Source organism: Adiantum capillus-veneris, chromosome 26 (genome assembly GCF_014529385.1).
Source record: "Adiantum capillus-veneris isolate H3 chromosome 26, ASM1452938v2, whole genome shotgun sequence".
Taxonomy (NCBI): domain Eukaryota; kingdom Viridiplantae; phylum Streptophyta; class Polypodiopsida; order Polypodiales; family Pteridaceae; genus Adiantum; species Adiantum capillus-veneris.
Genome location: NC_140956.1, coordinates 142,262,897 through 142,287,359, shown reverse-complemented (window position 1 = coordinate 142,287,359; position 24,463 = coordinate 142,262,897). Strand labels below are relative to the sequence as shown.

Genomic DNA, 24,463 nt, shown 5'->3' with positions numbered 1-24,463 from the left:
ATGCAGCTTTCATCCTCGTGCATCTTCGTGAAGCGTCCGCGATTGTTTTTCTAATTTTGTCTCAACTTTTTTGAGCAAATTTAGCTTTTTGTGATTCATATTGTGGCCGTCAATCTTGCGTCTCACATCACTCTATTTTAAGGACTCTTTTATTATTAACATCTCCTTTTTTCTGCTATTTTGGGTGACGTCTCTCACATCTTTGGACGTTTATTGAGCACCCTGCTTGCGTTTATCGTTGACAGATCACAATCGCCATATTTCTCGCCTTCTCAATTATATCCTTCACCATATATGGTGTACAGATTCTGCGATCTTATCTTATACGTCTTCTCGTAACAAGATATGGCTATGACTATTCTCGTCTACGGCTTTCCTTCTGGCCAACGTTTTGTTCCTCCTTTCTAAGCCCAAGGAATTCCAAGATGGAAAGCAAAGATGTTGTTAATTCTTGAAGGTGATAAACTCTCTGATGTTGTCCTTGAAAATCGTGTTTGTTTGTCTCAGCCTGTTGATGCGGATCATGATAACGTGCTTATCACTGAAGGACCTATATTTGAAGATTGGAATGTTGCGTATACGAATTGGCAACGACGTGATAAAGCAGCTCGTCGGCATATTCTTTCTGCTCTTACTGATTTGCTTTTGCTTGATATGTATGAACTGCCTACTTCCCACAACGTATGGAAGTACCTTATTGAAAACTTTCAGAAGAAATCTGTTACATAAATACTTTATTTGAGAGGGTTGCTTAGCAAGCTACAATATGAAGTTGGTACTGCCATGATGGGACATATTGAGTCTTTCAAATCTGTTATTAATCAATTTGCTGCTTTCGGTGATCCTGTTCCACAAAAACAACTGATTACACTTCTTCCTGACACAGTGAAGGACTCCTCTTATAATAACATTGTTACTATTATCTCTAATAAAGATGGTCTTGATTTTGACCAACCATGCATGTCTTTAATTGAATACTTTCAAGGTCAAGAATGGCGTGATGTTGGTCATGATACAACTACGATTTCACAAGAGGAGACTGAGTCACAACAGATGGAACATGATTTTTATGCTCGAAGGAGTTCCTTTCAATGAGGAAATCGCAGAGGTGGCCATCGCGGTAATATTTTCTCTCGTCTCAAAATTTTCTAATTAGCAATGTTCTTACTGCAACAGAAATGGCCATACTGAAGATGATTGTTGGGCACGTCAATATGATGAAGAACACAATATTACCACGAAACGACCACGTTTATCTAGAGACTCTTCTTCTTCTTCTTCTTGTGAAATTTGTGGACAATCTGATCACCCCACTCCTATGTGCTATAAGCGTTGATTCGACAAAAATCTTAATAGAGCATATGCTATTGAACATCGAAACAATATTGTACCAAAAACAAGCTACATTCTATGGTCAATTGCTCCAGACAGAATACTTCATGTATGTCATGGATCACTTTTTATTGTCGATTCTGGTGCTACAGAAAATATGACATATCAGTTTAAGTGGCTCCATAACTATCATCCACTACCAGTTCAACGTGTTATTTATCTTGTTGATGATACGACTTGTCAAGTAAAGGGTATTAGAGACTTATATCTTGGTACCTTATCTTCTTCCACTCGAATTTTGCGAGGAGTATTATATGTACCAGATCTTCAACGTAATCTTCTTTTAATTGCTAGATTTCTGGATCTTGGTTTGTTTGCTAGATTTGATCATACCAAATGCCGAATTGAGAAAGATGGAAAGAATATAGCCACTGATCCTCGAGTCAGTAATTTGTTTAAACTCTCTCTCAAAGAAGCTGTATCAAATGTTGTCACTGCTCCGGGTGATCATGATTGCAAAGTATGGCATCACCGTTTTGTTCATGTTGATTTCTCAAAACTCCTTGATCTTCATTGTCGTGATCTTGTTCATGGCATGGATCTTAAAGCCCGTCCCGATATGGAAATTTGTGAGTTTTATTCTCTTGAAAAACATAATCGTAAACCCTTTCCTCTTTCAAATACAACTCATTCTCATGACAAATACAACCCTTTCCTCTAGTTCATACTGATATATGTGGACCTCTACCTTCTTCGAGATCACGATATCGCTACTTCATTACTTTCATTGATGATTTCTCATGTATACGACTGTATTTCTACTTACACAGAAATCTGAGGCCTTATCTATTTTCAAACAATTCCACAAGGCTACGGAACTTCAAACTCATCGTCGCCTTAAGAAGCTTCATATTGATAATGGAGGAAAATATGTTTCTCGAGAGTTTGTAAGTTACTGTGTTGATAGTGGAGTTCATCATGAACACACTATTTCATATTCACCTCAATAGAACGATGTTGCTGAATGAAAGAATCGCACTATTCTTAATGCTGTAAAATGTATGCTAATTCATTCTGGTTTATCTCACGTTTTTTGGATTGAAGCTACTTTGATAGTAGTATATATTCAGAATCATCTGAAGGTACTACTACACCCTCTGGTAAGATATCCATCACAGCATGGACAAGTGGCATTCCTTCTCTATCTCATTTTTGAACCTTTCAATGTATTGCTTATATTCATATTCCCAAACAAACGCGATCAAAGCTTGATGCTCTTGGTCTTAAAGTTATTTTTATTGGATATTCTGACACTTCCAAAGGCTACAAATTTTATGATCCTTCTTCCAAGAAAGTAATTGTGAATCGTGATGCTACTTTTAACGAACAGTTTATGGGAGGCTCATGGTCCATGGATGATTTTGATGATACTAAATCATTTCTTTAGGCTTTTCCATTTCTTTCAGATGATGAAACTCTTCCTAGAGTGCATCTTTTCTCTTCAGAACCATCCATTCCAAATTTTTCCAATGATGATATTGATAATTTTGTGATCTGCCTATCAATTTTGAACATGGCTCATGTCATGTTTATGATGACGATATTGTTGATAATGCTTTCTCTACTTCTAAAGATCGCGTTACTTATGATGAAGCTATCTCTTCACCACAAAAGGATCAATGGCAAGAGGGTATGGAAGTAAAGTACGATTCTCTTATCTCTAAAGGTACATGGATACTAACTGAACTACCTCCTGGTCGTACAACTATTAAGTGTAAGTGGGTGTATAAGACAAAAGTAAAAGTTGATGGATCTTTTGACAAGTTCAAGGCACATTTAGTTGCAAAAGGTTACTCCCGAGTAGCTGGTGTTGATTATCAAGAGACCTTTTCACCAGTTGTTCGCTTTACAAGTGTTCGAGTTTTATTGGCATTTGCTGTTCAAATTGATTTAGAAGCTCATCAAATGGATGTGCGAACTTCTTTTCTTAACGGTGACTTCCAAGAGGAAAATTTATATGGAACAACCAGAACGGTTTGCTATTCTAGGTAAAGAAGACCTTGTTGCTCAACTCCATAAGACACTATATTGTCTCAAACAAGCTTCGCAAGCATGGTATATAAAATTTAATCTTTTTCTCACCTATAAAAGATTCATCTCTTGCTCTTCAGATCCCAACTTATACATAAAACACCAAGGTAGCAGTTGTGTGATTCTTTCTCTTTATGTGGATGATACCATCCTTGTTTCCAATGATTTGAGATTTCTTTAGCAAGTGAAAAAGTTATTGTCATCTGCATTTAATATGGTGGATCTTGGAGAGATTCACTCGTGTCTTAGAATTCAGATCCAACGGAACCGTACAAAAGGTATTTTATTCCTTCGATAGTCAAAGTTTATAGCAGATACTATTCAAAATTTGGTATGAAATCTACACATTCAGCCAACACACCTTTTCTTGCGAGCTCTATGAAGAACACTTCTGACAATGACGGTCAACTTGTCACAAATCAACCTTATGCTAACTTGATTGGATGTCTTCAGTTTGTTGGCATGAACACTCGTCCTGATATTCTGTTTGTTGCTAATTATCTTAGACAACATCCTGTATGTCCTTCTCTTAAGCATTGGTCTGCAGCAAAGCGTGTATTGAAATACTTCAAAGGCACTACAGATTTTGGTTTGGTCTATCGACGAAAACTCACATTGGATTCTATGCAATCTCTTTCTCGTTTGGGTTACATAGATGTAGAATGGGCAAGCTCACATTTATCTATGCGATCTGCTAGTAGAAATTTCTTCTTTATAAATGGTTGTCTTGTTTCTTGGACCAACAACAAACAACGCTATGTTGTAGTTTCTACGACTGAGTCAGAATTTATTGCGGAATCACTTGCAGCTCATGAGATGATATGGTTTAAACAAATGCTGGTTAATATTGGTCAGTCTCCTCTTTGTAGCACACCCTTGCGGTGTGACAACCAAAGTGCTATAGGCTTGCAAAAGACTATGTTCAACATAATAAGTCAAAGCACATTGTTGTCCATTATCATTAGGTCAAGTATGAAGTACACAAAGGAACCATTGTGGTTGAACACTGTCTAAGTGACTAGATGATTGCAGACATTCTTACCAAGGCCTCAAGGAGTCACGTTTCATCCTCTTGTGCTCAGAACTTGGAGTTGCTTCGGCCTCACTCTTTCTAGATTACCTTCTCTGCTATTGTGATAGCTTTTTCATATGACATTGTAATCCTATAGGTACCATGCACTATGCACACTCCACATTTTCACATTGTGATCTTTGAGTCACTTATACATAGATACACAATTCACTTTCACATCATCATTGCTAGTTCATATTTTCACATTGTATAGGGGCTTGGGTTTTTCTCTTGAACTCCCCAAGGGTTTTTTCATCCAAAGCTAGAGACCTTGAGCTATATATGGCTCACTCTACTCAACTTGGTCTCACCTATATACTTGTATCTTGTCCTCAAAATGAATCAATCTTTCGGAGCGTACATGGTGTGTCTCTTGTCTCGTCTCTCTCTTTCTCTCTATATCTCAACAATTTGAGCAAGTGCACAAGCTGTTTCCAAAGTCCCTTTGCATTTTTCAGTAAAAAAACACGAACGGATTTTAGAAACGGCTTATGTTTTCACCGTTCCTTATTGTGGTTTTTCTCTTTCTCTATTCTCTCTCTCTTCCTTCCTCTATCTCTCTATCTTTCTCCACCTCTCTTTCTCTCTATCTCTCTCTTTTTCTCCCTCCATCTCTCTCTTTCTCTATTCTCTCTCTCTCTCTCTTTACCTTCCTCTACCTCTCTATCTCTCTCTTTCCGCTTTGCTCTATCTCTCTCTCTCTACCTCTGTCTCTCTCTCTCTCTCTCTCTCTCTCTCTCTCTCTCTCTCTCTCTCTCTCTATATATATATATATATATATATATATATATATATATATATATATATATATATTCTCTTTCCCTCTCTGTATCTCTCTCTTTCTCTATTCTCTCTCTCTACCTCTCTTTCTCTCTCCCTCTACCTATCTCTCTTTCTCCCTACCTCTCTACCTCTTTTTCTCTCTATCTCTCTCTTTCCCTCCCTCTATCTCTCTCTTTCTCTCCCTCTCCCTGTCTACCTCTTTTTCTCTCTCCCTCTATATATTTCTCTTTCTCTCTATCTCTCTCTCTCTTCCTCCCTCTCTCTACCTCTCTACCTTTCCTCCCCCTCTCTACCTCTCTTTCTCTTTCCTTCTCTCTTTCTTTATCTCTTTTTTTCTTTGTTTAATTTTTTCTTTTTAACTCTCTTTTTTCCAGCTTGTCTATGTTTAATTTCTTTTTCTACTCTTTTTTTTACTACTTTTTAAATTTATCTAAATCTTTTTATTTCTTTTTACTTTAGTATTTTCTGGTATAAAAAAACATTAAACTAATTAACTTTAAACCTAAACTTAAATTCAAGAACCTACCAAATATAATTAACAACGTTTTTAATTTAACTAAAAATTCAAATCAAAACACATAAACTTAATTAATAACATTATTTAATTTAAATGACAAGCTAAAATGCAAAATTAAACAAAAATTAAAGGTTATGTGTGTGTGTGAGTGAGAAAGAGAGAGCAATGAAAGTTAGTGCACTCACATACACCATATGTGTGCACAAAATGGTTTCAAAGTAGCTCCCAAACCTGCAAAAACACGTACAGGCACACATTGTGTTACACACACACAACCAAGAAAAATGCACAACCATTACACCTAGTGCAAGCAGGGAGGAGTGTGCTTTGTTTTCTCAAACCCGCAATACCATAGAATTGCAGATCTGCCCGAAAAATGAAGGGGAGAGAGAGAGAGAGAGAGAGAGATTTTGATTTCAAAAATGTGCACGAAAAGAGAGTCAACGGGTCTTTTACAGCAGGCGTCGGTATTCCGTCCATATTGGCCTCGGTATCGACGTCGGAATCGGTATTGGTATCAGCATCGAAAAACAAGAAGTAAACTTTTAAAAAAAATTGGACTCCCTCCAGTATTCCGGATGCACATACCGACGCCTGCCATTGACATCGGTAAGTTGGCGCCGGTATTCAAGTGATCTCTAGTAGTAGTGACTCTTTCACACCCTTCTACTATTGATTTCTCACTACAAAATCTAATCATATCACAATTCCAGGCATTGTGTGGACATCCAACAAAACAAAATGAGCAACTCGAAGGTATATTAGTCTATAAAATATAACAGATGATGTTTCTTCAATTCACACCAATGTACATACTGATAATATTTGGATACCCTTACAGAAACTTGTTAACCTTTTCAAGAAAAACATTTCCTCAAGCAAACAGTCCCAGATCCAGCCACAAGTGTCGGATGGAGAAGAGATTGCAGTTTCATAACATGGCAGGTTGCCGTTGAGACACTTATATTAAGGATTTTGCAACTATATAGAGATGTGATTATTCATACACATAGCCGTGAAAGAACACAACCAAAACAAATGCATGGGCATCAAAAGAGGAACAAGTTTGTAGAATGCATGGGCATCAAAAGAATAACAGGTTAGTACTTCTACACGCACATCAATAAGATTGTATTTTTTTCTTTCTATCATTGTTTTAGTACCTACATCAAACATGCTAGAATATTTCTTTATCCTTTTTCCAGGTCTGGTGAATGAAAGTGATTATCAATAGACTAAATATAGAGATTGATGTGTCCGAAGATCTCATGATGAATATCGAGGACGATGATCGTTTGCCTCAAACAAAGACACCGATAAAGCTCTACGTTCTCGAGATGCTTTACTCTGCCTACGATGTTGCCCTCAAGGACCTATTAGATACACCAAACAATGATGCAAGCGAGATCATAACAAACTTCAAGAAACAATGCAACAATGCGTGACACACAAAAAGCTCACATGACAACACGACAAACATGTATATAAAACACAATTCAAAATTTTTGATCCATAGGCCTTTCATCAACATTGACAACTAATCTATAGGTCAGACCACCTTGAGAAAATTTTCATAAAATATTTACTCCGCAATTCTTAAAGTTCAACATTCTATCTAGCACTACCGCTCTTCTTATTGTACAGAACACGACAGCAAGAGCGGGACTTTGCTGCTCGAGTAAGACAATTCAGTCATTAATTTAAGACAATGTATTAAGATAACAAGATAATAGTGTCCACTCATTTCTTCAATGTTTGAGTACTCAAAATTCTTAGCAATATGTGACCACTATGGCGTTCACAAATCAAAATCTTTTGCTTACAAAAACCAATATTTACCAGGCCAAAAAGGATCACAACTAGTCAGTTTCAATCGTGGGAAGGAGGCTGAGGCTGAGGAAGCGGTGGAAGGTTTCCATCCAAGCTAGCATCGAACGCACATCCTAAAGAGGCAATGCCCACCCTCCTCTTTGAGGAACTCGGCTCTGTACAAGGAGGAATGATGCGCCAAACATTTGTTGTATAATGGTAGAGATACGGAGAAGCACCCGCCAGCAGAAGCACCTGGCTACAGTTAGCGATGCAGCCGGACTTACGTGGGAGGCTTCGAAGATTGGTGTCAAAAGCAGCCCCGTCTACAACCATCCAACCATGGGTAGCAAAGTCAAGCTGAAAGATGTGGAAGCGTAATAAGGTGGAAGTAGGCGCTGCTCCTGCGCTAGTGCTAGCGCCGCCTGCAATTAGCTGATCACCATCCTTTTGATCATCGTCCTCTTGAGGGCGCTTTGGATTAAGTAAAAGCTGGAGAGCCACTCCAAGCAAATGCTCGGCCGGCAATGTTGGGGAGCAGCGTGGTAGGCATATATATTTTTGACCTAGTTGTTGTACCCTCATACAAGTCTATCCATGGATCAAGTTCATATCGAGAGTATCGGAAGAAGGCGAGATGAGGCCACCGACGTCGATGCTGGGCTGCTGCTCCTGAACTATCTGGTATCATAATGGAAGTAGAAGCTCTCGATGTGGACATATAAATTGGATGTAGAGCTCTTCTCGCCTCGTCTGCGTTTTGAGGTCGTAAGTGATCTCAACTCGCACTTCTTCTACCGACACACGAACCAGAAGCGGGCATCCGCGCCATCCTCCAGCCGATAGTACGTTCGTTTTCTGGTGGAAAGGCATCCTGCAAGAGGCAGGAGAAGGGAGTCAAGGGCTTGCTCTCCCACCCGCGCACATTTCGCAGTTCGGCCTTGAAGAACTCCCAGTCTTAAGAAACGCAAGAGAGAGAGAGAGAGAGAGAGAGAGAGAGGGAGAGCGCAAAACTTACGAGATTGAATCAGAATATTGGGCCTGCAGCTGCTGCCTCCAACAGACAATAGGAAGAGTCGAGGGAGAGAGGATGGCTTCGGAGTGGCACGTGACACTCAAGCGTGGTGAGGCAGCGCTCGACCAATTCCTGCGGGAGGACATGCCAGATGCTGGAAGACAATATGCCTCGACCCGTGCGGCGCAGAGTATGAGCGACATTCTTCTCCTCCTGCCCATCATCTTCCCCCCTCATCCCCTTGATGACATCCTGTCTGCACGGTGCCATCGAGTCCAGTAAACTAGTGATCACCAGGACAAGAATTTATGACGCTTCTCTCCCCAAATTTTATATCAATATGCAGGTGAGGTCGTGCTACGCCCACTTGCTCGTTGTTTAATTAAAGCCACACTCACAGTCCTGCACCAGCCCTCAAATTCGAAGGGTGGCTCTACCATTCATTTTGAAGGCTTTAAAGAGGAGTTTTTTTAAACTAACAAGCTCACGAGACCCGCCTCCAGTGGGTCTCGCTCGCTCTTAACAGCCCGGAGCTCCTTAGACCTAGCCAATTTGGGCATATCCCGAAATCAGTGCATTCCAAGAGACGACATCCTAGAGAGGAAGCTCCTCAAGTATGTTTTTGTGATTATTAAAGTGCGCCATATTTAGCATACATGTCGACTAAGATAGTGCCAAACACGACGTTTTCATTCAACAACCACTAACTAACAATATCATCGTGAATTTTGTTTGCCATATCAACACCTTAAGTCACCACAGTTCACACACATTCGTGCTCTTCCCCCATCCATTTGACAGAAAAATGCATGTTGCTTGTGTAGAAGACTCACCTGTGGCACATATGGATGAGAGTACAGGACGTAGTGTGACAACATTCTCCATGTTTTGAAACTGAGAGTGGCAAGACCAGAAACTGATTTACCTAGGTTAAGATCACATACACGTACATGAAAAGGCCCTGGTTCGAGACGTCTCCAAGAAGCAGGGAGACAAAAACAAATGAGCATGGCCATTTTTTCAAAGGTGAGCACATCCGTGACCTCAAAGCCGAGGACTGTAAGATCCGTGGCCCGCTTCTCGGAGGTATGCTTAACCTACTCCTCGTTGGTCGCCTACTTCTAGGCATCTTCTTGGCTTGGTACAATATCTTCTTCTGAGCACATGCTTTTAGTCCAACCAGAAACGGAAAAACTAATCACTTTTGAGTCCCCCTCATTATGATCTTCCAATCTATGCTTGACTTGATGAGTGGATTTGTCAGCAGGCACATATACAAGGGAGCACGGTCGCAAGTGGGAAACATGCAGACAGCTCTATGCATCTGACTATTGGCTTGGTACAATATCTTCTTTTGGGCGCATGCTTTAGTCCATTTGGAAACAAAAAAACTGATTAATTTTGAGTCCCCTTCATTATGCTCTTCTTGTCTATGCTTGACTTGCTTAGTGGATTTGTTATAGCTATGTGGACACAAAACCAGAGGTGAAGAGCTCTTGCAAGAGGAGACAAACACGCAAGTAGGAAAGAAGTAAGGGCATCGTAATTTTCCATCTTCAACACTTTCTTCATCACCCCTCCATCATCACATAAATCTAGCTCTTCCATGGTAGCACCCCGACATAGCCAACATAGGCATACAATGATCCTTTTCCCTTTCCGACATCGTGCAAAAACCTTTCAAGAATCAATGCGAGTGTTCACACAAAGCCATTAGGAAATTTCGGAGGTCATTTGGAGGGCCTTCTAAGAAAATGTATTTTTCGCACTCTCTCTCTAGAAAATATGGCGAATAATAGAGGCGGGTCTGTCATGGTAAAAGTTCAAAAAGTGTACTTTAAGTAGATTCTTTACCCTTCTGAACATTCGTCCGTAATGATTGAGGGATAATCTTCTTTTCAACTGCATTGAATGAACCTTGTCAACATGGAGGAAATGAGGCTAACATGGAGGGACGAAGCCGCAACAACTATTCACTTTTCATTAAACCTGCACTTTTGGCTAATGGCGCACTCCTCAAATGGCACAAATGTTACGCAGAAACAAGCCAAATATCACCTTCACATTGATTTGGACAACGAGTACCAACCATTGATTAAGCGGAGTAAAGCAAACACACATATACCTCCCGCATCCATAGACACGCTCAAAGCTCAGGGAGCTAAACACATAGATATCTCGACGAGAGGCTCTCTCTATCCTAAGAATCCAATGACTAATGCGTCTCCAGCATTTGTCAATCCTACAAGCTTATTGACCTTTGCTGGTGATGGAGAAAACGGTCTTCTGGGTTATTGTAAATCTCTTACAAGGCAAGTTGAAACTTATAAGGGCATTCTCCAAGCTCAACAATGTGAAATTGTTCGTCTTTCACATTTGCATTCTACAGATCAGGTTACCATTTTGCAACACAATACAGAGGTACGGGAACTGAAAGGAAAGGTACAAAGTTGTCAAATGAAGGACACCATCTTGGGTGGTCGTATCCGAAAGAAGAAAGTGCGCAATCTTGAAACATTGCAGGTTGCATCCGGAGGTCTCAAGAAAGGAATCCAAGCATTAAGGTGATGCTTCTTCGTTCACTAAATAGTTTTAGTTAAGTAAATTTTTTGTTTTTCTAGTTATGCATTGTTTTCATGTGTCTAAATAGTGTTAGTTAAGTAAATTTTTTGTCATTTACTTATGCATTGTCTTCATGTAGAGATTCAATCTATCTTCACAAGGAAAACATTGACCCCAAAGCCAATATAGGAAAGAGATTGAAGCCACTTATAAGTAGAAGCCTTGCAACAGATATAGTACATGACAAGAAGTTTAAGGTCCTACAGCGAAATGTAGTGGACCGCTTTATTTCAGAGAACTCAATGCCTGCAAAAGAGATACAAGGCACACTTGATTCACTTGGTGTAAGCAAAAGAGGATATTTGGCTATACAGAAATCTGTCTCATCCATCTTTGTTACACTACAAGAGGTACTTAATATTAGCGACACTCGCAGTGCGACGCTCAAATGTGAAAAACCACGACGTCGCTATAGGTGTTGCTATGAGCATCGCTAAGTTACAAGTAACTTAGCGACGCTCATAGCGACGCCGTCAGAGCTAAAAAAAATAACCGAGAGTGTCCAAAAACTCAGATCTCAGATCTGAGTTTTCGGCGCGCGCTCAAACAATCAAGGTAACGTGCACGCTCCCTCTCTCTCTCTTTCTTCTCCACACACACACACACACGAGGAGAGGAAAGAGATCCAGGTATGCTCCTTCCGGCCTCTCCTCACTCTCATGTTCCCTTCCCCTCTTTCTCTCTCCCTCTCTCTCTCTCTCTCTCACACACACACACACACAGACACATTGTGTTTTTGAGAGAGAGAGAGAGAGAGAGAGAGAGAGAGAGAGAGAGAGAGAGAGAGAGAGAGAGAGCACATGCATAAACAAAAAAAACACACACACATGCATAAACAAAGAATGCACACACACATTGGGAGAGGAAAAGAGAGAGAGAGAGCATGCATAAACCAAAAATGCACACACACATTGAGAGAGGAAAAGAGAGAGAGAGAGAGAGAGAGAGAGAGAGAGAGAGAGATAGAGAGAGATAGAGAGAGAGAGAGAGAGCACACAATCACATCTTGCAGTCGAAAAACCAGGTGGTGGAGCTGCATGTGGCTATGGATTGCCCAGGATGTGAGCGCAAAATCAAAAGAGCGTTATACAACATGGAAGGTACTTAGAGAGCCAGAGTTTTTACAGAACGGAGAAAAATTATTCAAATAAAATATTTATGGCTTTAAGAGATCTCTCTCTCATCCTCGCATAGCTCAGCATAGCTTTCTATATCTATATAGAGCTCTCCGTTTAAACAGATGTCCTCCATTTCATTTTGTAGATCCTCTGCATGCACCCCACAGAGAGTAGCAGCTTGATGTTCGTCTGGCACCACCTCAACGGCTTCCGACTGAGCATCTTCTCCGATCTCCTCCATTGATGCCGCTGTGATTGGCACATGGTAGCCTTCATACATCCGTGCACTACGAGAGGCTACCTCTATGACATATCACTAGTTTGATGTAGACTTTGTAGGATGAAATATCACCTGCCAGAGCCACATAACTTACATGAGATCTCCTCCATTGATGCCGTTGTGATTGGCACATGGTAGCCTTCATACATCCGTGCACTACGAGGGGCTTTGCATCCTCATATTGTGAAATCCACTTTTACATCTTCCATCACTCAAGTTGAATAGAAGAAGAACGCGTTGTCAAGAAGTTGGCGGTCTTGCCAGGAAGGCACCGGGCCTCTTGCTGTGAGATTTTGTGAGGAAGCTCAAGGGTTATGAGAAGGAGCTAAGATGTAGATAACATAGATTCTAGAGCTAAAGAAGCCGCTCACTTTCCCTTGTGCGCATAATTGTTCTCCGCAAGAAGGTTGTACCCATTACATTGACAAGGTTGCTACTTGAATACCTTCCAATGAAACAATTAGGACACAACAAGAGAGATCAAAGGAGTAGTGAAGATAGAATTAGGGATAGATCTAAGTGTGGTGGTGGTATTAAAGATAGATAATGAGGGATAGAGATAGAGTTAGAGACTAGTATTGGACTAGATATGCAAATCAAAGGAAAACTAGCAACATATATCTTACATGAGAGCAATCGGCGCCACCACCTTAATGGAGAGAGAAGATGAGGCAAGACTTCAGCCTTTCTTCAAGAGAAAGTGTGGTACATATTCTCTTTCTGGTTATGCTTATGGTTATTGTTAATTTTGTTTATGCTTATGGTTATCTGCATTATGGTTTTGATCAAAGTGGTTATAGCCAGTTATGGTTTTAAGTTATTGTTATACTTTTAAGTTATGGTTATGGTTCGTTATGGTTATGCTTTTAAGTTATGGTTATGGTTCGTTATGGTTATGCTTTTCAATTGGTACGGTTGTCTTTCATTGGCCTTAAATCTCATGTGAGATCCTACATGGATAGGATGTAGGAGGCGTATACATGATATGGTTTTTTTTTGAAAAGTTTATGTAAAAACAAAGGGAACTCTGTCGAAATTTCTGCGCGCGGGAGCATGGTTGATATTTTGGTGCTGCTCGCTTTCTTGGGCAGAGGGCAGGAAGTTTGGCGGTGGCTGTGTCCATCTTTTAACTGGGCACAGGTGAGGCTACCTGCCCTCTGCCCAAGAAAATGTTTTTCTATTATGGTCGTCGCTATGTGCGTGGAAATCTGCGTCACTATATACGTGGCAATCTGCGTCTTTATACACGTCTATACCTGCATCGCAAATAGCGACTGGTTTCACAGTGACGCGGATAGCGACGTGCCGCGTCGATATCTGCGTCGATGACACCTTATTTTGTTGTAGTGTAAAAATATTATTAAACTCATCATATGCTATGTTTGCTTCATGGCCACTGTAAGTTGCTATAATATGAAACGGTTGTCCAAGATATTCTCTCTGTGTGTCGTTAAGATGAAGCCTCTCTTTCCAAACACTTGAGGCTGATGGTAAAAGTTTGGATTTTATTCCCAAAATAGTCACCCACAAGACAATATAACCATTAACTCCATCATCCATAGTACGTATTGTTTGCAAAATAAAGATACAAAATTGACAAGTGTGAATTGATGAAAGTAAATCAATGACAATTGTATACATAGGCAAAATCACGTGATTGTTAAACTTTACAAATGTAATAGTTACAAACCATTGTCATTATTGAAAAAATATACATGGTTTTCAAAAAGACGTATAAAAGTCGTCTCATGATACATAAGCTATGACAAAAAGAAACTAATGCTATCTAGCTACGCCTAAATGGACGTCGTTTAATAAGACGTCTCATCGCGTCCAAGCGGCGTATCTGTCGGATAATGCAAAAAAAAAATTAGACAACTTTTTGTAAGTATAAACATATAGGGATGTTTATAAAACAATACAACAAATAGAAAAGAGTAAACCCTAATACTAACCATGCCGCCGCGAGAAATCAGAATGTCCATCAGGGCGTTTAAGCCCTTCCTGCCTGCGTACTCGCGCTCGTACGGTGTGGGATCACGTCCTGTCTCATCGACCACTATCAAAACATACACTTGTTGCTTCCACTTGTCGGGATTCTCGTGCACTGCTTTCTTTGCATTCTTCCAATCTTATTTGTCCAGCCAATCTGGTCTGCTCCACCTATGCTTGATTTCTTTTTGCACTTTGGGACGCTTGTGCTTGTAGTATTCGCGCATTGGAACCTTCATCACATCTTCATTGAAGCGCTCATCCCGTGTTGGAACGGGAAACTCATCATGAAGAATGCTGATGACTCTGTCTTTTAAATCATTCGGTACTTCACTCCAGCTGTTTAGTATGTAGTGTCTAAACACCTGAGAGCAAAGACCGCGCATGCACGAAATCACCTTCTTGCCTTCATCATCCAAGATGATGCCGTCACTGAAGTCGATGGAGTAAGGCAAGCCCTCTCGCCACTAATGTGTGAACCTGGGTGTCCCGATAGGGGTCTCTAGCAGCGTGTCGACGGGGGTATGGACGTCACGTGTCTCCACTGGAGTCTGAGCCCCGAAGCGAGGAGTGTCCACTAGAGTGACTCCTGGAGAAGTAGCTAGTGATATGTAACTGCTAGAAATGGCAGTTAGCTGCCAAAACCTGGTGTCGATGGCGATGCCGTGGTTGGTGTCGAGGCGGGCAAAGAAGGGGAGGATAAAGAGCCTCCTCGAACATGAGGCAGTGTCGAAGCATCAACGGCGGCATCCCCACAACAACCTCCACCGCCAGCACTAGCGCGCCAGCGCCTAGACGAGTGTGAAGATCGTCTCGTCCACATCGAATCTTCAGAGCGCTCTAAATGCTCCTAAACAGAGGGAGATGCGGATGGAGTAGGAACGTTCGATGGTATGCCATAGCGATGACGCTCCACGTACCACTATCTGTGCTGGGGTGGAGCTGCATGTGGCCATGGATTGCCCAAGATGTGAGCGCAAAATCAAAAGAGCGTTATACAACATGGAAGGTACTTAGAGATCCAGAGTTTTTACAAAACGGAGCAAAATTGTTCAAAATGGAGAATCGTACAAGAACTTCAAGGTGCTTGTAGCTTTGGAATGTTCAAAGGCTAGCAGCAATAGAACACTGTCGTGTTGTGGCATGTATATAGTGGGAACGGGCATTAAACGAGTTATTTTGTGACTTTTGACGCATAAGTATACTTCATATAATAACTCATATGCATAAATAAAAGATTTCTACCATACGTTAGTATTACCTTTGAAGTAATATAAATGTACATTACTATTAGAAAGTATTGCAAGAGAAGTATCAATGATTGTGCCTCTTTTTGTCTGGGGGAAAAGCATTTTTATATTTCTTCTAATATCTCAGCTATACTCTACCATATATAAATTATTTTCTTCTTTTCACATTTATTTAATAATATAACCCTTCAATAATGCATACCTTCTTGGATACATACAAGAGGGAAGGGCCTACTAGAAGACTTTATGAAAAGGAAGATCCAAAGCTTCTTGGACCATCCCAATTTGAAAATCCCGATCTAAGGGCGTGGAGAAAATGCCAAAACCAAGTCAAGCTCTTTTAGTAGGCCAATTTTTCCTTTTGAAGCACGTCAATCCAAGTTACAGGTCAAAAGTTACAGGGAAAAGAGTGAAAAATCCTCTCACAACTACACTACAAGAATAGATGGTAAATAGGTGAATCAAGTGAAAAGAGGTAATCTTGGTCTTTTTTCATAAAATAAGATATTTGGAGGGTAAAAGACATAAGCATGTGAATGTGACACCTCAAAGATGCCTTGAAGGACAAGACACACAAGTTGGGACCCCCTGCTGGAGCCACACAGAAGATGCCTAGGTGGGGCCCACATACATCATGCACCCACATGGAGCCTCAACGACCAAAAATTCTGAATTTCATGATATTTTGAGTCCTAATATTGCCCATTCTAAGAAATATCCAAAGAACATTTGATTTGGGCTAACTCTTTAGCCTAATCAAGTGATTATGTAAAACATGGCTCCCTCACCTATAAAAAGGGCAACCTTCTCTTCATTGAGGCAAGTTATGAGTGAGTGATAATAGCTCAATTCCATTGTGACACACTCATCTAACAACAATAACTGTCTATACAATGACAATGATAATAATCATAACCATAAGGGAAACAATAACTGTCTGAACACTAACTGTTTGTACAAAAAAGAGACACAGAAGCATGTCTGTGTCTCACAAAGCATATATATGAAATCTGGTCCACTAATGACTAGGCGTCGCAACCTGCACATAGGACAACTCACAAAATTAGTATTGATATTACTTCACATATACTGACTTAATTAAATCAACTTACACATATTAACGTCTCACCTCAAGCGATCAGCGAGACTGTAAGGCCTCCCAGTCTACAGGCTCTCCTGAAGCTTCAAGATCATTCAGTACTTCATAGATACCTCTGCGATATCCATCTGACTCCTCCTCGCGTGTCGGAGCTCGATGCATTGCAAGATTCTACGTTTATACAAAAATCAAAGTAATAAGAATACATGATTCATCGCGTTTTAAAAAACGCCATAGTTAAGATTGTATTAGAAACTCACAAACTCATAGCGAAAGGTGTCGAAGCCTCCGTTGCCAAGATGAGATGTCCCCCTAGTCATCTGTCATACCTGTGCGGCCTCACGCTGCTGTCTGAACCGCGTGGCCGCTGTCCGCTCCTTGATCTGTAGCCACGTCTTGTGTGGGATGCCCGAAGGCTTCGGCGAGCCGGTCCTGAAAGCCTTCCGAGCTGCATCTCGTCGATGTTTCAAGGTGTCCCGTGCAACACCCTTGATCCACCGCACCGAAACAACGGAAGAACCCAGAGCATGTTGGTACTCTCTCAGGATGGTCTCCACTATGTAAGTGACTTTTTCCTTTTCTTGTTGATCCCAAAACGTCAGAATACTAGTCGAAAACTGCTGCTCCACGAGCTGGCAAATCCGTTGTCGCATCTTAGTCCCGACTCTATCCATGTCAACAGAACCATCTCCCCGTATAGTATAGAGCTTGGAGGCACTAGGATCGTGTGCCCCCCAAGGTGTCCGAGGTGTGCCAAGAGGTGTGTCGAGAGGTGTGCCTGGGTAGGACGGGGGTCGTGAGCGAGGAGGGGTCGAAGCATCTGTGGACCCTCCTCCACAGCAACCACCACCTCCACCTGACGATCGCCGAGATCGGCGAGTGCGCCTGTGTTGCGGAAATGAGGACGTACCCGCCTCTGCCCCAACCCTAGGTGTCGAAGCGGCTGTGATGGGAGAAGAAGGCGTCGTACCCATAGGCGTCCTGAACCCCGTAGGCGTCCCCCCCCCTAGGCATCGGACCCTCGGGTGTGAAGCCCGGAGGCGTAGTACCCGTGCCTCTGGCTACCCAGTACTGAGAAGCCTCTGCCATCTGAGCAGGCGTCATCCGTGTAACGAAGCCCATGAATGCATCTGCACTCATGGAAGCGGGATCTGGAATCTCGTCTGCCATACTAAAGTCCTGCACAAAGAAAGTAAAATAAAGCGTCAGAACACAGTTGTTTAAATTAACTTTAAGCTTAATTTTAAATCAAAGTCTTCACACAAACACTTACAGGCCTAGGCCTCGATGAGTGAGGCATCATCGATAAGATCTTGCATCGTGTCATCGTCTATCTCTAATTGCAAACATAACTCTGCCCCAACTCGTTCTGGCAGATTGTCTTCATCCATTGCATCTCCATCTACAAGTGTCAATTCTGGCTCGTCTGCGTCATCCCTCATATATCTGTCAGCTTCCTCTGCCATACCTTCGTCCATCTCATCTAATGTCACAGTAGTATGGACGTCGTCTGTCTGACTTTCCTCCAGGAGATCTTGCCCTTCAAATACTTGTTTATTTCTTGGAGCAACTTGAACCACAAACCACCATGGTCGCTCTCGAGGGTTCGGTACAAAGACCACTTGCTCGCAATGTTCGGGGAGAGCAAATGTGTCGCTCGCATCTGTCCAAATCTTTGTAGAATCTATTTGCACAAGTTTGTTTCCATCTTTGCGTACCGTTGCATTGCGACCAGAAGTTATCACCTTGAACCACTTCACATCCAACAAAAACATCTCAAACCGCCTGAAGCTTACTTTCAGGATATCTGACACCAGACCACAGTAATCCAGGTTGCTAGTGCTCTCATTCGTGTCTCTAGCATTGGCCCTGCTCTTTTGCATGAAACTAACCATTACCCCACTGTCAAACGTGTTTCTTCTGCTGTCAATTTGTTGTGTTATGAAATGCTTTCCATGCGACCACAATGCCATGTATGTATGATACTTCCAGTCACATCCACTAGCCAGCTCTTCCTCTTCTAGAGATATGGGTTCTCCGATCTGTCGAGCTGCTTTTACTGTCTTGTCCAACCATGCCATTGTAGGGAATTCCGGTAGAGGAGCGAGATAGTCTGGCAAGGGTAAGCCTCTAGTCATTCAACTTCGCCTGAAATCCTGTCGCTCTAGATTGCATCTCTCTTTCTCTTCTTCGTACCTTTCAAGCCATTTTTTCATCGGCGCTGAATTTAGTATACAGAACTTCATGATCTTTTCTCGCATGGCCAGGTTCATTTTCTTCGGCACCCCTTGCCCTTGCGGCTCCTCTCCCACCAGTCTTGCATCCTCCTCATCGCTCCACAGTCGAGGCATTTCTGGGTCAGAAACGGATAGAAATTCGGTCGTCAATACAAGAGACTCTTGCACCAGCCATCCTTCTGCCATGCTCCCCTCTGGACACGCTTTTTGGTGAAAAAAACCCTTAAGTGTTTTTATGAACTGCTCTAGAAATAACATCCAGTGGCTGTGGACTATACCTGCCACTGCAACCTCATCTACTACATGGACGAGCAAGTGCATTTGGATAGTTAGGCAGCTCGTGGGTAGATACTTCTCAATCATGCAAACTGCCTCAATGGAGTTAGCCCTTGCGACTGCAATAGATTCCTCCCGTATCTCCTTGGAAGAGATCCACCGCACTAGCTCTGAAATCTAGTATATGCAGGTCCGCACTTCCTCCGTTAAACACCCCTTCATCGCAATTGGAAGAATGAATTGCAAGAACTTATGCCAATCGTGCGATTTCAACCCTGACAGTTGATCATCACGGGTGAATGCTCTCTTGAGACATCGCATATATCCTGTTGGCGTCCTGAACTCTGAAATCACCCTTTTCACTTGTCGCTCTTCGTTTTTTAGAAATACCCATGGCGCTCTTGTAAGTTTTGTTTGACCAGCTGCATTGGTGAAAGGCCACAGCTCTGGCATCTTTCCAACCGACTACAAATCATCTCGTGAAGCTCGATTGTCTCTCATTCCCATGATTGTCTTCCAGAGGAGCTCTCCCACATTCTTGAATATATGCATTGGATCCAGCAAATGGTTAATTAGTAGATCACCCCTGTACGGCAACGTATGGAGAATGGACAAACGTTTCATTCCTGGAACAGGTTGCCCCTCATGTTGCTCCCATCGGCGACGCCACTCTTGTACATGCATAGGACGACATTCGACACGACCAAGCTGGCCTTCGCGCAAGTGATGGCCATCTAGAAGATAACGGTGGTGGCCTTGATAAATTGTCTTTCGAAGAGAGGTAGAATAGCGCACATCCAAAGACTGCCCGCAAATTGGACATGCATTGTATCCCGAAGTTGTTAGTCCTGCATATATCAAAGCATGAATCAGGCCAAGGCAAAGGGCTTGCGAATAGCGAGAATTTTGTAAATCAATAACCATTACCAGAAGCTTCTCCATATCCTGGCCAATCATGCATAGTCCACATAAGAAGTCCATGGATCCTTGCATGCTGTTGTCCTACTGGTTCAACCGCATCTGCTATGTCGATCCCATGCCATAACTCCTGGAGCTCGTCAACTAGTGGAGCTAGATAAACATCCATGTTTTTTGCCTTGAACTTACTAGGTACAATCAAGCTTAAAGTCAAATGACCCTTCTTGATAGCAAGCCATGGCGGGAGTTTGTAATTGATAAGGCACACAGGCCAAGTGCTCCATGACGAGCTTCTCAAGCCAAATGGATTGACTCCATCCATTGCCATGCCCAAACGCAAATTGCATGGTTCACTCTTAAAATGTGGCCAGGTATCTTCAATGTGCCTCCAAGCCTTCGAATCAGTGGGCACCCTAAATGTTGCGTCAGTGGATCTATTCGTAGAATGCCACCGCATCAACTTTGCAATGGAACCACAATGAAACATGTTTTTTATCCTAGGAATAATAGGGAAATTCCGCAACACTTTAGCTGGCACTGTCTCGCCAGCTGCATCTTGTTTGTAGCGCATTGCTCCACACTTAGGACACGACAGACAATTTGCGAATTGATTGCGAAAAAGAATGCAATCATTTGGACATGCATGAATCTTGTTGTAGTCCAAGCCAACTGAGGTCAAAAGTTGCTTTGCGTCTGGCCTGGAGGGGGGCATTTTATTGCCAGCCGAGAGAAGTTGCTCCCACAATAACCTGTTTAAGCCACATTAAATTAAAAATCTCTCCGAGCACATCACCGTTGCAATCGAAAAATCTCTTTTGTAAATTACGTACCTAAACAAAGCAGTGACGCTTGCATCGGACCACCCGTACACTGACTGAAAATTCAAAAACGCCAGACAAGTACGAAGCACAGATATTTTGGCGCCTTCATAGATTGGTTGACGTGCCAACTTCATCAACATGTCTTTAGGAGATAGGCGCATGGCCTCTGGTGCTGCTTCGTTCGCGTTCTCCTCGCTTGTCTGGAAGAAGGCATCCAGCATCTCCTCCATGCCGTCGTCTTCTATCTGTAAGCCATTTTCTGCTTCCATCCGTGGCTCTATATTGGTCGGACCTTCATGCATAATCTTTTCTCTCTCTCTCTTGCAGATGTAGGTGCTATGTCGAGGAAATCAATGCCCGTTCCGTAGGAGTCGTATCGCAAATTCTGTACGGTTTCTCTAGCAAACTCTCCGTACTTGTGCACATGCTCATTACATATCCTACGCTTGGGCAGGATTTGATACTTGCAGAGCGTGCACGAGCATGCAATCTTTTCCTCCATGTTAGTTGATGACGTTGCCATCTACAATGATTATGAATGTAGTTTTAATATATATATATACTCCTCACAATGTAAACTATCTCGCATTCTCTAGTCTTGCCCAATCTCCGTACACCTTGGTCCAGAGGTGTACGGAGATCAGGACCACCGGGTCAAAATCTCATCTTTATTGGTCAAATCCTATATGGGTAGATACATACGTGCACTCCCAGGTGTACATGGCAATGCATGTAGCAAGCAAAACCCCTTTGCCTCTTTTAGTTACATAGTTTCTTCTCTGTCTACGTACCCAATCTCTTGTTCTTTCTCTCTCGATCTCGCTCTCGCTATCTCTCTTTCTCTCTCTATTTCCCTATTTTCCTATCTCTCTCTATTTTCGTGGAGCTCCACTTCCCTATCTCTCTCTCTCTCTCTCTCTCTCTCTCTCTCTCTCTCTCTCTCTCTCTCACTCTATATACATATATATATATATAACTCTCTTTCTCTATCTCTCTATTTCCTATACCTCTCTCTCTCTCTCTCTCTCTCTCTCTCTCTCTCTCTCTCTCTCTCTCTCTCTCTCTCTCTCTCTCTCTCTCTCTACTTCCCTATCTCTCTAATGATCGAACGAGCGACTGATCTAGGGAGATCTCGACGCCCACGACTGCGGAGGACTACACAACATCTACAGAGGCTTCATTAGAGGATCTAGCTAGGTCACTTTGGCTCAACATGCACAACGCCTGGTCAGAGTACTGACCATGGAGGATATCTACCTATCCCAACTAGCTCGTTCAGTCGTTTAGTCCACACCCAGCAGTTTAGGATTCCATAATATTTTATTTTGTCATCTTCTTACTCTCACTATGTATCAGATCCATCACATTGTAACTTTCTTGTCTCATGTCTCATAAGTCACTTTGGCCTTTCGAAGACGTTGGTGCAGCCAAAGTGTGTCGACTCTAGAAGGTGGCATGGATAGGTGTGTGTAGGCAAGCAGAAGCATGGCAGAGGACTGGAGCAGCTAGGAAGTTTATGGGATAGCAGGTAGCAGCGGAAGTGTATGCATGATGCGGCTTATAGGCCAAGGAAAGCTCCAGCATGGGCTCATTGGGGTAGCATGTGAAAGAGATGAAAAGTGCAGTTTTGAGGTCCAAAAATGAATAGCTTGAAGTGATGAAGGAGCAGGTCCAAACGGCTCCTCAAACCGAGCTACGGAGCCCAAGTTATGGAAGGTTGAAGTTTTGATGGTTTGCAGATTCTTGCCGGACAGGGCAGCTAGAGACAGGTGGTCCAAGTGGAGCTTGAGGTATAGATGTGTAGAGCTCAATTCATGAAGCTTACCCGTCTTTTCGGATTATGGATCGGAGCCACGGTTTGCAAGATATGGTCAGTGGAAGTTTTTTCGGGGGCCGGGTCTGAGCCCACTTGGCCGCATTGGAGTACGTGCCATATGGAATCTTCTGAGCCTCGACGAGATTCTAGAGCAGAGTGTACACCATATGGATCTACCAAGAAGTGTCTGCACGCCAAACGGAGTCTGGAGCGAGAAGATATAGGCGTCGAAAAACTGGGAGCTTTTGGCCGGCTTGGATTGCAGATGTTTTTTTCCATTTTTGAGAGCCCTGGTCGGAAGATGCCGAGAAGTCAAAAGTGCAGGTAAAGAGAAGGTGATTGTAGCCGGGAAGATGGAGATTCACCCAGGCTTTGCGGCTTGGCAACAGGAGGTGGGAGAAAAGAATGGGGTCCAGGCAAGAGCAGGCCAAACAAAATTTGGTTGAAAAAATAGTAAAGGGATTGTTTGAAACTCTAAAGCCCTGGGGCTCTGTGGTGATGCCACGTGGCATAGGGTATAACCCACATGCGCAAGGAAAAGCCCGGAGGCCGCACTATATAAGCCAGGCCGTGGCACTCTCCATAGTATCCAAGAGAGGGTGAGGGGAGCTCCCCTTAGGCGCAACAATGCCATGAACACAGCGGTCATCAGGGTAAGAGTCAAGTTTTATTTCGTATCTTAAGAAGTGGGTTCTGGTGGCCTTCTGTGGTGCGAGATGCGCATTATTGGTGCAAGACGTGCCATCAATGCCAAGTTATGGGTGAAAGACGACTGGTAGCCGAGCAACAAGGGGCTATCATTGCACATGATGCCTTTGAAAAGTGGGGCTTGGATGCAATTGGTCCATTGCCCAAGTCAGCGAGTGGTAAGAGATATGTGGTAGTGTCTATAGACTATCTTACACGGTGGGTTGAGGATAAAGCAGTCAAAGAGGTAAGTGCGCATACTGTTGCTCAGTTTGTATTTGATTGCATATGTTGTCGTTTTGGAGTGCCTTGGGTGCTTATATCAGATAGAGGACAGGGATTCAGAAGTAAGTTGGTGCATCCTCTAGTGGATAAATTGGGGATTCAACACAAATTTTCATCTCCATACGAGTTGGTATATGGCAAGGAAGCGGTCCTGCCTGTGCATGTGCAGCTAGGGGTTCTCAAAGGTCTATGGCGCATTGATAAAACTCACGAAGATATCTGGCAGGATAGAATTACAAGTATCGAAACTTTGAAGATGGATCATGAAGCAGCGGCGGATTTTTATGTGAAGCAACGCGAAAGGAGGGTAGCAAAGTTCAATCAACATTTGCCAGCTAAGCAGATTGAGAAGGGCAATCTAGTGATGAAGTACGAGAGTTATCTTGACTTCACCTTTTAGAAGAAATTCAAGAAAAAGTGGATGGGGCCTTACAGGGTTCATC

At 42.5% G+C, this 24,463-nt stretch overlaps 1 pseudogene; it reads right to left on the bottom strand.

Moving 5' to 3' along the window:
- Positions 1-7,664: 7,664 nt before the first annotated feature.
- Positions 7,665-8,889, bottom strand: LOC147424295 (uncharacterized; annotated as a pseudogene).
- Positions 8,890-24,463: the final 15,574 nt, after the last annotated feature.